At 51.7% G+C, this 13500-nt stretch overlaps 1 long non-coding RNA gene across 1 annotated transcript; it reads right to left on the bottom strand.

Moving 5' to 3' along the window:
- Nucleotides 1–17: 17 nt before the first annotated feature.
- LOC137849450 (uncharacterized) lies at nt 18–7910 on the bottom strand. Its single transcript, XR_011091880.1, has 7 exons — nt 7500–7910; nt 4873–4954; nt 4606–4769; nt 4331–4431; nt 4094–4230; nt 3218–3676; nt 18–1104 (listed from the first exon to the last, which is right to left on the bottom strand). It is a non-coding gene; the product is annotated as an uncharacterized lncRNA (long non-coding RNA).
- Nucleotides 7911–13500: the final 5590 nt, after the last annotated feature.

Below are 13500 nucleotides of genomic sequence, written 5' to 3'. Positions count from 1 at the left end.
CAATGGTGTTACACCTATCAGCAAGTGTCCAAAGATTAAACCATAAGCTCTTTAACACAGAGAGCTTTGTCTTCCAATGACTGTAAAATATTCCACCATTTAAAGCAAACTTGGTCACCTTCTGCAGTGACCGAAGCCCCAAGTTGGAGCATAGAAGAAGTGTGCTTCAACTGGTACCATTTGAGGTCACTTGAGGTAAATGTGGGCCAATTCAGTGAATGATTCAACCGATTCTGGAGCAATGGACAAGCTTAAAAGTAGTACATTGGGATTTTTACCATAATTTTGCAAGGATTTGTTTATGCAGTTCTTTTGCAACAGCTGTTCCTGATTATCGCACTGCACTGACCACCAATATTTTGGAATAAAGGCATCTTACTTCAAATTATCTTACTCGGGTCGTTCATTTACATGGAGGAACCGCCAACAGTGCGACAGCGCATGGGTTCACGGCAGAGCAGCGCAATCGAACTAATTCTTCATGTGAACACTCAAGCATGAGATAACCTATTTTGCCTTCAGAAGGGAAAACAAGTACCTGCGGCAGCGGTCAGCAGAAAGCAACAGCCCTACTGCACTCCTTACAGCCCAGCACTTCCATCCACGGTCAACTTTGTGGCGAGGTTACTGTGGAAGAAGGCACTCGAATTGCAGAAGTGAGAACAACCAGGCAGTGAATTCATCCATAACAGCTGTGATGTTTCAGATTCACATGATGCTGGCTCTAAATCAGCTTCACAATGCAGGCAAGCCTTAAGAAATCTATTGTAGGGAAATCTGAGGAGAACCCTTTGAAGAAGAAAGCCCTCTCTTTGTGGGAGGATCCTACCACTTAAACTCATGAAGAGTCTTTGATTTCAGTGAAAGCTTGTTTGTAGCTAAGACATCTGCAATGCAACAGCTGAGCAGTGTCTGACTCAAAAAATCTTTGTGCCTGAGAGGTCTTCACTTCTCTCCAGACAGCTTCCTCCTTTCAGACAGCTTGAGAGACATTTGCACTGTCCACGAGAAAACACTTTGCTGCAACTTCAATGGTGCCTGCTCGCACTGCCTGCTGGATTGCGGAGACCACTGGATAGCTGCGCAGTCTGTGCTGAGAAAGACCTGAGAAGGTAGATGAGCTTGTAAATTGTGCATAGTCAAAATCACTCCGCTGAGTTTGTATGAGCAAGGTTTGCTCCAAAACTATCGTTAGTTTACAGCATTTTTCCTCCTGTTCAGCCTGGGACAGGTCCTCAGGAGGAAGGGGTCTTGACACAGGGGTGCAGTGCACAGCTGCGGCTGCTGCGTTCCCCTGAGCCCAGGGACAGCTCCGGTACCTTGCAGAGAGCCCCGACAGATGGGGAGAGGAGCAAGTGGCTTTGTGTGGCTCTGCAAGGCTGGCGCAGCAGCTGCACTCCTCCAGGGAAGGTTTAGCTCAGATTAGCCAAAACGAACTCCTCTCCCCAAGACATGCTGACGTGAGCTGCACGGGGCTGGTCTCAGCTGGAAATCACTCCTCACAGGTCTTAACGCTGAGCAGCAAGGACAATCAAGAGCGGTAACAAGACACTGGGGGCCCACTTGGTATTTCAGATATGTAGGCACAGATCAGGCAGCTGTGGCTCTGGGGGGCTGTGGGGTCACAGTGATGCTCGGCAGTGTTTCTCAGGCCTGAATTGCATCTCAAGATAGCTGGGGGAGGGAGGGAAAAGCTACCCTCCTGTGGAAGAACTCCTCTGAACGGTGAGGGCCTCCTCAGCTCTTATATCACGCTCATCCCCATGGTAGCACACAGCTTTGCAATTTCCAGCGTTGATGTATTTCTAGAGGACAGAACATGCTGCTCCTGTCAGTGATGTGTTTTAACTGTTATCAGCATTTATCTGCTTCAGGAATTCAGAGCGATAAGTGGATTAAGTGCGGTAGGTTTGTAGGGCTGCTAGGTCAACATCCTCCTTCCATCCTTTCCCTTCTCTTCCTATAAACAATCCTGTTGCCGCTCTAAATGCCAACACCTAGAAATATCTCTGTCTGGAATTTTAAGAAATATATAGTTCTAGCATTTCAAAAGAGATCACGTGTAAAACTCAGCTGTGGGATTAGAGGCACACCAGGCCAGAAATACAATCGCTGCTGGAATTTGCTATGGTAGTGCCTGCTGAAAAGAAATGGTTTTGAAACGACTACCCAGCAGCTATTAACAGGATGGCATTCTGTTCCTTAGAGCCTAAAGGCAGCCTGAATCTTTGAATGTTCAATTTTAATTCAGTTGGGTTTGGGGATTCTGGACTGCAGACATAAATGGGAGGAAGATGAGAAAAAGCAGGGGAGTTGTGTGTTTTTATGACCAGCCTGGAGCAGGGCTGTTACTGATCCCCCTGAAACTATAGCACAAATGGGTCACTGTGTGACCTGCACCTGTACATTACAAAGTGTGCTACCGCATATGAGCTGGTCCCTGCAGCATAAGTAGGGCACGGCTTGTCCAGCCCTAGCCCTGCCACAGCACATTGAGAAGCTGCACCTTTGGTGCAGCAAATGCTGATTACTTCCCGAGCCTAAATCCAGCATCGGGCCAGGTGCTAGCAACAGTTTCTGCCCGTGGCTGGAAAGCATCCATTAATTTCACTCAAGCACTGTTAAAAGCCCGTGACAGTGGCCAGCATTCCCAACTGCGAGGGAAAGCACATTGTTCTGGTGCTCAGAAACAACAAGTTTGGGCAAGTGCTGAACCTACCCGAATTGCCTGTTTGCAGCTGTGTCCAACGTACACCCACAAGCAGAGGCGCACACACACACGTGCCCACACATGCCCCCACAGCCAACTCCAGGGAAAGTATTTATTCAAACAAAAAGACTGCTGCTAGCCAAGGCAAAAGCAGCGCTGCAGAGACCACAACAAAGCCTCTTTATTGCTGAAGCGTTTAACACCACAACCATCCAAAAGAGAAACACCGCTTGGCGCAGAGAAGAGCTGCAGCAACTCAACAAGCCTGACTGCAGAGCCTGCCTGGGAGCGTTTCGGAGCATTCCCCGGCACAGCAGCTCTGGATTTGCTGCCTCGTCAGAGACCGGCTCAGTCCCCCATCACTGGAAACCCAGCCAGCGGCAACACACGCACACCTCCGAGGATTCGCAATCTCTTTGACTCCTCTAACCCCAGACTCTGTGGCTTACGGTTTCCCTCTGGCTGGCGGTGCGAGCGACAGGAGAGCCAGAACAAGCAGGGCCGTACCTCTGCCAGCATTTTAGCACCGTTCTGCGTCGAGTGCCTCTCAGCAGGGCTGGATGATGCTGAGGTAAAAGCTGCCAATGCCCTCGCTACGCTTCTACCCGTTGAACTGCTCCAGGGAAGAGAACAATCAGCAACTAGAAGGGAAACCAGAAAAAGAAAGGTGTTGACACTACCGTAGGGAAGGGAGGGGGTGCTTTTATAATTCCCTTTCACCAACAAAATGAGTCTGCCTCAGAAATCACCCTGTTCCTGCTCTTTTATTTCTGTTGCTCAGCTGGAAAGCTTCCTGGGGACTAAATTATCATCACACGCCTGCTATGCTCCCAGGGGCTCACGCTCCGTGCCTGCGCCCCGACCTCGCGGCGTTCCCCTCCAGCTCCCCTTCGCAGCTTTCTTTTAAAGCCTCGTCACAAGCGGGATTTCGCCTCCAAGGACTTCCTTGACTTCTTGGGCTGACATCTTCCATGAAAAAAATAAAATAAAATAATAAAATAAATTAGAAAATCCACCTGGCTCAGCCCCAGAGCCCACAGGGCAGTGGGAACCCGGGGAGGAGGTGGCGGCCGAGGGGCGGCGGCCGCGCCCTCCCCCACAAGATGGCGCCGTCGCCCCGGCCGCGGGCAGCCCCGAGCCCTGCCCCGACCCCGGCCCGGCATGGCGGGGCCGAGCTCCCTCAGCCTCCCGACCCCTCACCACAGCTCCCCAGGGGGGTCTCTGGAAGTAGCGCTGCCCCCCAGCCCTGCCTCCACCCCTCGCAGGTGCCCCTCTGCAAGCCACGAGGCACCTTCCCCCTTTCATTTTGACCCGCTGGTGCACAGAGTATTGGTGGTTTTGTCTGTTTTTTTAAATTATTAAAAAGCTCTGAAAAACTACTACTCCTGCAATAAGCAAGAATGACTTCTTGGGGCAGGTGAATCCTTGTCTCCCAGTTTTACACGCGCCGTCAGCATGGCGGAACGCTTTGTCATCTGTTGATGTGAAACGTGGGTGCTGGGCTGAGCTGGTACAGGTCACTGAGAAGATGAAGTATGTGAAAAATGAATGCCATGCTGGCCCCATCCCATCCCATCCCATCCCATCTCATCCCATCCCATCCCATCCCATCCCTCTCACACTGTCACTGCCCCCATCGCAGGGACACCTCCATGCTTCCTGCTCCAAGCCCCCCTGCAGCCGGGCATCTCCTCTGTGCAGCAGCACTGCAACTGTAGCCCCTAGAAAACGAGCACAACTAGGATCCATTTAAGGCAAAATTAATGCTAATTAACTGTAATCAACAACTCGCAGAACAATGTTTACTCAGCAAGCTGCAGCTATTGCCATAGCGGTTCGCCCGTTAGGCGAAGGTAAGCAGAAGGCGGGATACAGGAAAGGAAAATAAACCTTACCACAGGCTCCAGCACAGCCCGCTGCTATGGTGCGAAGCCAGCCCTGATGCCTGCTGTCCTCCCTTCTCACCCTGCCTCCCTCACCGCAGCAGCCCGTGGAGAGGAGCAGGAGCCTGCGGTTCCCCGCATGCACCGCAGACCCAGCTCACAGCCAGTCCCGGGCTCTGGCAGTGGAGCAAGACCAGAGGGACTGAGTCATTTTGGCAAGCCCCAAGGGGCAGCAGCCCCCCGTGAGGGTAGAGGTACAGGGAGCAAGGGTGGCCTCACCTCGGGACGCCCGGGCACAGTTTGCCACTCAGTCTCAGAAGCCCCTCCTACGCAGCCGGCGCAGTGGAAACTCTTGCCAGTGCTGGTGAGGAGTGAAGTTTTATTATGAATGAGACTTCTCAACCTGCAGAGGCCTCCTGACAGTGAGTGTGGGCCCCTGGCAGGGCGCTAGGCGAGAAAGCGGAGATGATGTGTACTCTGATTTTTCCTGGGAAAGCTTCTTACGTATTTTCCACCCGAAGCAAAGCACTACCAGCACTAAATGGTGATGCTGCACCTTTCTCCCTCAGCAGGTCGGGGCCTTGCAATGCCATTGCCCAGGCCTCGACAGAGGGAGGCTCAAATCAGTGCAAACTTCAGCAGCTGCGGGCTCACCCCACCAGCCCTGTGAGAGTAGGAGAGCAGGAGCCCTGAGAGCAGGAGCCACGTGCACAGCCCTCCCACAGCCACCGCGGGATGTGTCACCAGCCCCAAGGTGCCACAGATGAGCAGAGAGGCCAGGGGCAGGATGCTGGCATCTCCCGGCCATGCTGTGTTAAAAGAGGAGCCCTCTAATCGCCAGCAGCGCTGCGTTGGGTGTTCGCATCAGTCCTTGAAAAGCTTGAGGGGATGGCTGCGCAAGCGCCCTGCCAGGAGAGTGGAGGGTGGGGAGGCAGGCAGGGCTGGCGGGGGGCCGGCTCCTGCAGCGGGCAGACGTGGGGAGGATTGTGTAGAACAAGGAGATGGGGCAGCCAGGCAGCCGCAGGACCCGTGCCTGCCAGCCACCGCCTCGCCAGATGGCCTGCCAGGCGAGCCAGTCGGCTGTGCCAGGCCCGGCTGCCCAAGCCCTGGCAAGGCGCAGCTTCTGCTTGCCTTCAGGTGCCCCACGGCGTGCCCCGCAGCTGCACCACACTTCCAACTCGTTTTCATCCAAGTCCCTGCGTTCCCTTGCACCTTGCCTACATCATTCCCTCCCCAGTTCTTCCCCTCACTTCCTCCTGTTGCTTTGTTTTCTTTTAATGTCTTTCCTATTTATTTTTTTTTTTGCCTAGCTGAGACTCCTTGCTTGCCCACACAGCTGCTGGCAGCTCTCCAGCCGAGGGACCTGCAGCAAGCAACAGCAACCTCTGAGCCAGCAGGGCCCCCCTGCAGTGGGGCACGCATGCAGTCGCAGCCGGCATTAGATGAGCGCCGCTCTCCTCGCGTGCACCAGGCCTCTGCCAATTCCTGGGAGGAAGGTTGGGAAGGGATTAAGTAGCTAAGTATCTTGCTGGCAAAAAAAGATGGCTTTCTTTTCTATTAATTCCTCAGCTTTCCTTTTATCGTGAACTGTGGAGAATACGCAGGCTGATACAGCTGTTATAGCAAACTCTCCTAGGGTGGAAAAACATCTCTAAGCCACCAGGCCCTATTCTGGCTATCCAAACTAAATAAACCACCCTGGCAAGAGCGTTTGCTGAAAGAAACATCTTTTTGCTAGGATCTTTGTCAATATAGAATTGTTTTTCATTCTCTCTTCCTTCTCTCCCTCCCTCTGCCTCTTCAATTTCCCACCCAAAATCCACATCCCAGGCTGACAGGCCTACAGGACACAGATCTGTTGTTTTGGCCTATTGCAAGAGGATCATTCCAAGTTTTTTTAAACCCTTGTCAAAATTCCTGCATGCAGTTTAAGACGGATGATGAGAATACAGCTTAAAAGTATGAAAAGATCATTGCTGACAAAGCTTTTCCCTCGTAGGCACAGCAAGCACAAAGGGGAGAGCACGTGCATCCTACCAAGTGTCCAGCTGAGGAGGAAAGAGCAGAGCAGGGGGACCAGGCAGAGCATGGAGCATGTCCCCAGTGGGCAGGAGGAGGCCTGGGAGGGATGTTCTGAGCCTCTTTGTGAGGCTGGAGGCTGGGTCAAACCCTTCTAGTGGAAGGAGTATCCCCTGCATGGCAAACCCTACCACGGCAGGTGTAGACCAGTAGTGATGAGGAATGGAAAATGTGAAAGCCCCGGAGTGCAAGAGGAATCTGTGTGGAGGAAAAACCTCAGCAAAAACATGTGCATGGAGTTAGGACTACATGGATACCATAGCAGGGTTCAGGCTCCCTCTCCTGTGGCTAAACACAGTTCCACTTGCTCTTACACATATATATGCATGTACATGTATGCACACATTTTATGCACAGCCCAGCTACCAGCACTTGTGGCTTTGGTTTCCCCGAGCCACCCCCCTCAGACCCTGTGGCCCCAGCAGCCATGTGGAGACCCCTCCACCGCAACCGGGCCCACCACTTCTCCCACAGGCCCCCCTCCCTGCTCTGCTTGTGCTGGGGAGATCCTTCCCCACCCTGCCACTGCTTCCTTTATTATCTCTGCCCAGCTGTGGTTTATAAGTTGTTTAAATCTTTTCTAGGAACAGATAAGAGATCACAATTACCCAGAATCCAAAAACGCAGACAGCTTGAAATGTGGTTAGGCTCTGCCCTACTTTCATTGAGCTCAGAGCAAGGCTCTGCTGAGGTGTTTGGGGAGAGGAGGAGAAAAGAGAAAGACCCACCTCAGCAAACCGCCCCTTCCCTCCCTCCCTTCTGAAACAAACCTCCCCCGCCAAAAAAAAAAAAAAAAAAAAAAAAAGAAAAAAAAAAAGAAAACCTACTGCATCTCTTCAAACCACCCTGCCTCACCCTGCCTGCTCCTCCTGGCTGGCCTGGGACCTCCAGGCAGCAGAGCAGAGCAGAGCAGAGAGCTTCTCAAGGACGTGGTGGCTGGGAAGGAGGCTCTTGTGCATCGCCACAGCGTTTGGCACAGGCGTGTGCATCTCTCCAAGCTGAGCTCAGCAAATGGACGGGTTTTGCCAATTCAGGGGCAGGACGAAGACGGCAGTGCAGGGAGTGCTGCAGGCTAAGTGAGATGTGTCACCGGAGGTTTTAGCAACCACACGCTCACTGGCAGCTTTCCCTTGCTGAGCTGCTGCCGGGGTAGCCGCAGAGGTGGAAGAGCGGCCTTGGACTTCCCTTGGGTGAGAAATCCCCTCCCCGGGAAGTCCAGGCTCCATTACACAGCACAGCTCCACCACCTCGTCAGCCCCATCTGAGGGCAATTCTTTCAGGAACCTGCAATGACCCAGAAGGGATACTGCTGAAAAAAATGACGGGGTCTTTTTCCTTCACCACCCTGTGGTCCCAGGTACTTGTAGATGGACACCCCCAGCTGTCTGACTGTGTCTGAAGTAGATAAAATCTCCTAGGTGATTCCACCTATATTATGCCAGCTTTGGAGCAGGACACAGACCAACAAACCTCTAGCAACCACTAATATTTTAAGGATATTTCTCCATCCTGCTTGGAAGCATGTGTATCAAAGCAAGGATATCAAAGCAGCAGGGGATTTTTGGTGGTGTTTCCACCAATGGTAGCAACAGTGAGATGTTTCAGGGGAAGGGTCTGCTGTAGGCAAAGAGGGCATCATCTGAAAGATGATGTAGTCCAAGATCATTATGGCATGTACTAATACCATTTACAAGGACTGACTCGAACAGCCTTGGAAGGAAGAATGAAAAAATGCCAGCAAACACATTACATTCTCCTGCAAGAAGTTGTTTCATCCTATTGAAAATCTTTGTTAGAAAGAATGATGAGAATGGTAATAATAAGGCACTATAATTATACCTGATCCTTCTATAATCTCTCTCTCCGCAGAGTTCAGGAGCACTTTACTGCTATTATTGGATTTGAACAGCCCCATATGGATAACATACGATTGATTTGTTTGCATGGCTTATTTTAGGTATTTCAGCACATACATTAGAGCTGCCTCCATATCTGGCCCATCCCCTGCACAGTCTCTGAGAGCAGCGAGCAGTCTTTGGTTCCTGCTCTCCACCTCCCCTTTCTGCCCTCCCGATGCCTTGGAGAGCTCTTTGCAGAAATCCAAGGATCAGGAGCCACCAGTCCTTCTCCACCCAACCCAAAACTGCAGAACAGGGGATTTGACCTTTCCCGTGGTGTCCAAATGTGTGAGAAGCTACATCAAAGCCAAGAACTTTGTGGGCCCCTTGTAGAAAGCTCTTGAGTGAGAAGCTGGGCACTTGCTACTTCACTGGGCCAGGGCCAGGAGCAAACAGATGAAATTCTAAATAATTCAGCTCACGTTTAAAAATGTTATTATAAAAAATGAGGTTTTTAAAAACGAATAAAACTGCAATACAAACAATATGGTTTACATAAACTGAACTGTTCTCAGCCTGAAATTCATGGCTTACAGTGCGGGGAATGTCCCTTGCAGATTGGGCTCCCATAAAGCTTAATAAATACAAGTTGCCTCACTCTGTCATTGCTCTTAGTGCTTTTAAAGGGATTTTTTTCTTCCTCGTGTGAATTGGAGCAAGGACTTCTCCCTGATGGCCAACTAGAGGCAGGCTGGGGAGCAGCCCCTGCATCCCCTCCACCTCCCAGCCAGCCCCTGCCTGCCCGTTCTGTGGGCACATTTCCTTGAGCATCTTAAAAGGAACAGCTAGTCCTGCCTGAAGTCTTTTTCCCCAACTTCATTTTACCGTTTTGAAGTACTACATCCTCGCTTTCATTCTCTTAAGATTCTTCAGAGATGTCTTTGCCAATTTGTTTACTTCTGTTTTATTTTTAAAAGACAAACCCCCGGTGGCCATAAGCTCTCGAGTCACTTTTGAAAAAACATTGTCTTGTCTGTAAGTGCTTTGTTTGTGATCCTCTCCAGTCCTTTAGGCTATTGTTTATGAGCTGGAAGGCATCTACGCTCGGGCTAATCATGCTGAATGCCAGCAATTCCCCCAGCATGATTTGTTGCACAAGCCAGTGGGAGTGTGGTTTGTTGTGATTTAAGTTTATTATGGAAAACCCACGTTTGCTCACACCAGCCTTACAAAATGGGAGACCTCGTCCAAAACCTTCCGAGGGGAACGACAATCTGGCCGCTGATTTCGATGGCATCTGGGACTGGCTCAAAGGTCTAGAGCTCTGCCAGCAGGAGTGGCACTGTGGAAAAGCAGGTAGCCCAGGAGCCAGCCAAATCTTCCTTTAGAAGTTGTTTGCTTGGGGTTGGATGCAGAGCTAGGAGGCTGCCAGTGCTGCGTGATGTTTTCTTCTTCCTCACCACGTCTTTTTTCAAGCTCCTCTCTGACCCGAGTGGTGCCTGGGGCACAGCTCTGCTGGCTGTCACCCGGGGATGAGGCTGGCCTGCACCGATGCCCTCCCTATACATCACAGGAGAAACAGCTCCTTCTGTGTGTTTTGAGTCTCACACTTGAGTATCTGATCAGTTGCCCTGTTTTTTTTTTTAATAAGAAAATGCACTCAGCCACCTCCTCCATGGCTCTTAGGCTTTGCAGACCTCTGGCACGCAGAGGTCTGTAAAACCTGTCATCTTTTTTTTTTTCTGGGATGAGAAGACCCAGCATATAGAGCCAGCCTGTCCAGGGGGAGTGTGTGGAAGTGCTCGGCTCCAGCTGCATCAAAAGGGCAGCTCTGCCACCCCAGCTGAGATCACAGGGGAGCAGGGAGCGCGCGGAGACCCCGGCGGCTCTGCAGGGAGGCAGCAGGGGAGGCAGGGCGGCTGTGCCGCGTCTCCCTCTGACACCTGCTCTCTCTTTGAAGGCTGTCCTTCACAGCCAGGCACGGAGCTCCAACTGCTGCAGCTCCGTGCATACCAAACGCCTGAGGAATTGCTGCAAAGTGAGCTCAGCTGGACAAAACCGTCGCACTCCCCCAACCAAGGTAAAAATTAAGATTTTTAGCACATTGAAAGGATGATGATGCGAATACGTATTTTGGGAAGGATGTCAGGGCAGGAGCCCAAACCCAAGCCATCACTTGGGTGCGCAGGAGGTCTTGTTCTGAAGCCTGCCTACATAGGAGGAGCTCATTTCCAAACGGTGAGAGTGCCCGAACATCAATAAACTTTGTGATACGTGTTTGCACAAAACTTATGGCTTTGGGTGAATTTTGATGCACCGAGGCAGAGCCGTAATGCAATACAGACCCTCATGTCAGAGGTAATCAAGTGTTATTACAAGAGCTGCTGGCTGTGGGGCCCCTCCTGCGCACACACATGGGTACATATGGAAGTTATTAACAAGTTTCAGCGGAGGATTTCGGGAAATTAACCCCTGCGACCCCGCTGCACTGCTGGAGGGCAGCTGGTCGGCAGCAGATGAAGAGCAGCTTCCTGCTGCATGCCTGCGGCGGTCTGGGACCCAAAGCCAGCCCCCGGCAGCCTGGTAAGAGGCAGCCTCTCGCAGAAGGACCAAACATTTCAACTTTGGATGCGAGGACGAGCGGTTGAAAAAAACCATCTGCAAGGCTGTATAAATTTCCTCGACAAACTGAAATGAGTCAGCTGGAGAAATGTGTAACATAACGTATAAAAATGCAAACAATTTTCTTCTATTCCCCCAACGGTGCTGGAGAGCTTGTGAGGAAGTTTGTAATTTCTTTACAAGTCCCTTCAGGAGCCACCAAGCAAAGCGCTTGGATGCTGGCCACAAGGAGCTGCTCCTGCACGGAGGGACCCGCTCCGGGGCAGGGTGGCTGCAGGGAACGTCTCCCACCCACTGACACCGTTTGCAGTCACCCCTTGGAATTAACCTCTTTTGATTTTACTTTGCACATCTCTGTCTCAAAAGTTTAAGGAAAAAGGCTTCTCTCCCAAGATCGAAACAGAAAATGGAGGTCTCTGTAAAGACAGCCACATCCAAATGCACTTCTCCCATTCTTGTTCTTCCCAAATTGGTTTGTTTTCTTGCTCCGGTTCTGATCTGAGAAGTGCCCTCTCCTCCGGAACAATGAGGATAGGCACCATAATGTGCTTTAAACTTTCACAATATAACAATACTTGGCAGTCTTTCACTGCTTTCTCATCCTCAGATGTCAAATCAATTTGCTACAGCCCTGCATGGAATTGACTTACTTGTAAGTCAGAGACAAGTACTTGCTGTGCAATTACAAAAAATAAAATAAAATAAAATAAAATTAACAAAATACAGTGGATTTTATTAAAATCCAAACTATTTCCTCCTCCCTTGGTGTGATTTTCCTCAGGCACAGCCCCGGCCACAGACACAGCTCTTGCGCAGCCCTCAGCCGTGCAGCCCAAGATGCTCATTTCAGGCCAAATGAGAACGGTTCATCGCCAGGTCAGCGCAATCCAGCTCGAAAGCTCTTCCCTCGGCGAGCTATAACCGCTGCCATAAAACAGAAGCATTCCTGTACTCGGTTATAAACGTGAAAGAAACGAGCCCGCTCCTTCCCTGCCACCCCTGGTTTCTAAAGGGAAGGCAGGAAGGCAGCCGGAGAAGAAAGGGGCGATGAGGTGGGCAGGAGACACGGTCCCAGCCCCACTCCTCCTGGTGAGGGAGGGCAGCACGCAGAGCTGACCCTACCAGGGCTTCCCCTGAGGGCCAAGGCAGGTGCCCAAAGCCACCTGAGATGCCACAGGGTGGGCACAGGAGCTACAATGTGCTCATCCATAGTGGCACCTTGGGTTGAGCAACAGGATGGTGCCCAAGACCCAGCCAAACGCATGGCAGGGAGCAGCACCAAGAGCATATGTATGGCCCCCAAAAGGACCCCAGGAGGTCCCCATCCATGGCATGGCCAGCTCTGAGGTGACACCAAGCTGCTCAAGGCTTCACCCAGTTGGGTCTTGAAAACTTCCAAGCGTGGAGACTGCACAACCTCTCCGAACAAAACCTGTCCCCAGCTGGATCCCCCAGGGGTCTCCTCCTATCCAGTCTGGACTTGTTTCCACCACCCCCCATTTCCCACCACGCTGTGGTGAGCCTGGCTCCTTGCTGACCTCCTTGTAGGCACAGGCAGGTTGCTGTTAGGTCCCCCTGAAGGCATCTCCTCTCCAGGTTCAACAAGGCCAGCTCACACAGCCTCTCCTCATGGAGCAATGCTCCAACCCCTGGAGCACGCTAGGGTTGTACCCCTGATCTCACCTCATTTTTTTGGTTGCATCACAGAGCCCCCAAACTGGATGCAATATTCTAAATGGGGCCTAAAGAGCAGCCAGTACAGGGAGATGATCACTCCCCTCACCTACTGGCACTGCTCCTGTTGCAACAGCCCAGGATGCTGCTTGCCTTTGCTGCCAGGCACCCTGCAGGCTCAGCCTGCTGCCTGGGTTGCTGTGCTCAAACAGGGCAGCTCCAGGAGGTGGACAGAGCGGTGACCCTGGGCAAGGGGGTTTATCCGAGCAGGGCTCCAGGTGGGTCAAACCCCAGCCCCCAGCTGCTGCTGTCTGGAGCAGCACAGGGCACCCTTGCCCTGGTGCAGGGCATCGCAGCCCGATCTGCTCTCAACAGACCCAGCAACGATAACGGGCTACACACAGCGGTTCCTCAGACAAGATATCTGAAGCTAAGAGAGCAAATTCAGAGCCCCAGCTCTCCACATTTGGCTTTTTCACTCCGTGCAGGTCTGAAGGGGAAAGCCAGCGTGAGCTCAGCAGCCTGCGTGCACAACACACTGCTGGCTGCTCTCTGATCTGACTCAGGTGTCACATTTTAAAGTATCCAAGCACACTGACCTCCTTTCACAAAGCTGCGTTTAGTCACTTATTTTGAGGACATCATACCCACCTGCACCCCTGAAATGAACCACAGTGCTAAGGTTTTTTTTAGG

Source organism: Anas acuta, chromosome 1 (genome assembly GCF_963932015.1).
Source record: "Anas acuta chromosome 1, bAnaAcu1.1, whole genome shotgun sequence".
Taxonomy (NCBI): domain Eukaryota; kingdom Metazoa; phylum Chordata; class Aves; order Anseriformes; family Anatidae; genus Anas; species Anas acuta.
Note: the sequence above shows the minus strand (reverse complement) of the source record. Positions and strands in the feature narration are given on the sequence as shown.